The sequence below is a fragment of the Sinocyclocheilus anshuiensis genome, unplaced genomic scaffold, assembly GCF_001515605.1.
Source record: "Sinocyclocheilus anshuiensis isolate Anshui unplaced genomic scaffold, SAMN03320099.WGS_v1.1 scaffold1546, whole genome shotgun sequence".
In the NCBI taxonomy this organism is placed as follows: domain Eukaryota; kingdom Metazoa; phylum Chordata; class Actinopteri; order Cypriniformes; family Cyprinidae; genus Sinocyclocheilus; species Sinocyclocheilus anshuiensis.
Window position 1 is genome coordinate 793,751 of NW_015547737.1, and position 3,253 is coordinate 797,003.

Here is a 3,253-nt window from a genome sequence, read left to right on the forward strand (position 1 = left end):
TACCACAACAAATTAATTCAGTGCACACACACAGCAGTGAACACACACACACACCGTGAACAAGCACCCGGAGCAGTGGGCAGCCATTTATGCTGCGGCGCCCGGGGAGCAGTTGGGGGTTCGGTGCCTTGCTCAAGGGCACCTCAGTCGTGGTATTGAAGGTGGGAGAGAGCGCTGTACATTCACTCCCCCCACCTACAATCCCTGCCGGTACGAGACTCGAACCCGCAACCTTTGGGTTAAGAGTCCGACTCTCTAACCATTAGGCCACGACTTCCCCCTATTCAGTTCTCTATTAACTATAGAGAACTGATAAACTGTAATAAATACTGTAGTATACTTTAGTTTTTACTACAGTAAACTGTAGTGTATTGTAGCATAATATACCCTATAGTTGTAGAAAACTTGCAGTACAGTATTCGGTGAAGTAATTTGTTTATATTACTATAGTTGTTATATTACCACAGCAACTATAGAATTACCACAACAAATTAATTCAAGTACTTTACTAAAGTATGGTTCAAAAACACTATAGTATTTACTATAAATTACTATAGTATTTTTTCATGTGGGCTGTGCTGTGATTTCGGCTATATTTGCATGTAAAATGACTAAGGTTTGTCCATTAGACAAAGAACATTTTACATTTACATCCCACCCTGAATGTAAGCCAGGGCGGGACCAGCCAGCGGCGGCTTCCCGCAAGTGCAATTCATTTGCAGTCTGGACGTGGAGGGGTGAGCATCTGCTCTGTGACTGCAGCTGGGAGCGACTGCTGCGTGAGGACTGGGCCGCCAGTGAGTGCTTTGGGACGGGGTTGGGGCCCACGGCAGCACCCGCTGCTCATTGAGAAGAGTAAGAACGATACGTGCTTTCACGTCAGAGTCGCCAAAAGTCTCCAATAACACCAGAAAAAGTCGCTAGATTTGTCGCTAGTTGCTTTTTTGAAAATGTGTGGCTAGAAGGGTTTGAAAACTTGCTAAAAATAGCGACAAAGTCACTAAGTTGGCAACACTGAGCCAGATACAGACGCGTTTTTACAGCACTGCGCATTAACCAATCACACATGATACTGTTGAGCTTATGAACGTAATGACCAATCAGAGGTGTTCAGATGAGTCATCGCTAAAATGCCAGTGGTTTCTTCACTGGCCCTGTCGCAAATGGAACACTTCATGTGCACTTTCGGTCTTGTGGACTTACAATGGCCGCCGCATGCGTGTGTCCATTAAGTCCACGAGACCGTAGGGTGTCCCATTTTTCTTTTTAGCATTCAGAAGGGTGCTCGCGAGCGCCCCCTTTGCGGCCGCTATGCGCCCTCGATGCACACTTTGGCCGAGCCCGCACTGGGGCGAGCTCCGCAGCAGACTTCTACCCGACAGTCAAAGCGGCATTACGTCACAAAAGTGCGGACTCAGAGGAAGACTGTGAGGGTTTAGGGTGCCATTTGGGACAGGGCCACTCGCTCGCTGACTTCGGCCCTGTCCCAAATGGCACACTTCATGTGCACTTTCGGTCTTGTGGACTTACAATGGCCGCCGCGTGCGCGTGTCCATTAAGTCCACGAGACCGTAAGGTGTCCCATTCTTCATTTTACCGTTCAGAAGGGTGCTCGTGAGCGCCCCCTTTGCGGCCGCTATGCGCCCTTGATACGTTCTTCTGCCAAGCACGCACTGGGGCGAGCTCCGCAGCAGACTTTTACCCGACAGTCAAAGCGGGATTACGTCACGAAAGTGCAGACTCAGAGGAAGGCCGTGAGGGTTTAGGGTGCCATTTGGGACAGGGCCTTCCCCTGCATTCCATTCGGAAGGGCTCATCCCTATGCCCTAATCCCTACAAAGGGTTTACCCTCCGGACTGAGAGGGTTGAAGGGTGTAGGGGACCAAACAACTGTTTCTTGAAGTGCCCTTCTGTGTCACCATCACGTGCCCACACGGAGGCGCCATCATCATGCAAAGAATCTGCGCAAAGGATCATGGGAGCCCGAAGTGTCCATCAGTTGTACCCTTCGAAGTCCTTCATTCCGAAAGGCCCTTTGAAGTGGCCAGTTTTGAGCACTTTGGTTTGGAACGACCCTTCAATGGCGGCCATGATTGTTTTCACTCCGAAGTGCCCTTCGGAGGGCGATATATCCATTTGGAACTCACCGTGAATACCTCTTTCTGGCGAATTCTCTCGTCAGAAACAACAAAGTGCAAATGTGTATACGAATCTGTAAGATATTGATTTCTTAGTGTAAACAGCTTCAGGGATTTTAATGGAAGTTTTTGAGAGTGCTTGAACTAGCAGTGAAAATGTTCTTTGATAATGTAAATGTTCTTTGCTCTCTTTCTGTACAATGAAAGTGTTATGATTAGTAGCCTAACTTGCAATGTTTTTATTCACATTAAATATAAACTCAGTCGCATTAAAAATGTTATGGCATGACATCCATATTTGTTAATTAAGTAAACAGACAGGTTTTTATGCATAGTTAATAGATTACATTATTAGGTTACTTTGACCATCGATTATCCGATTCCAGAACGAATGATTTTAGCGAGTCGGTTCGTCTTAGTGAATCGAAAACATAGGTCAACCAATGTGTTCTGACTCCCGGAACAACGGCAGACTGCAAACGAATCCTATATCAAAACACAGTGAACCCGTGCTGCTGACAAATTATGAATGAATGAAACGCATTTGTCCGTGTTTCACTCCGTCTCGAATCGCACTCATGGAAAGCGCTTGAGAAACAGTGTCTCTTCCACGGCTCTGTACGCTTTCCACTCTTTTTTTTTTGTCTCAAGCAAGAGATTGTATGACATTGACGTTATATGATTTGACTGATTTTTACGTAGAAAGGGCGACAGCGAACCGCATTAAAAGAAATGAACATTCATGTTTTCATAACCGCTGGCTAAATTAAAAAACAAAACTAAAATTAAATAATCTTTGAGAGTAAGGGCACCCCCTGGTGTTTCGGGGGCCCTACGCAGCTTGTGTACTTTGCATATAGGAAGGATCGGCTCTGGATGCGAACATCAGGTGCTGAACACTCTCATGCAGTGCATGTTTAATTCATACTCGATGCCAGAGGGCGCTCTCGCAGAAAGTCCAAAACAGACTCATCGAAGTAATAACTTATGACGAGCAGGAAATCCAGCTACAGCGGTAGCTGAGCTGAATAAAAAGCAGAAACGTTTTTACTGATGAAACGTGAAGACAATAAACACACAATTGCAAAAATATATGGTTTATGTGTTTTTCAAGT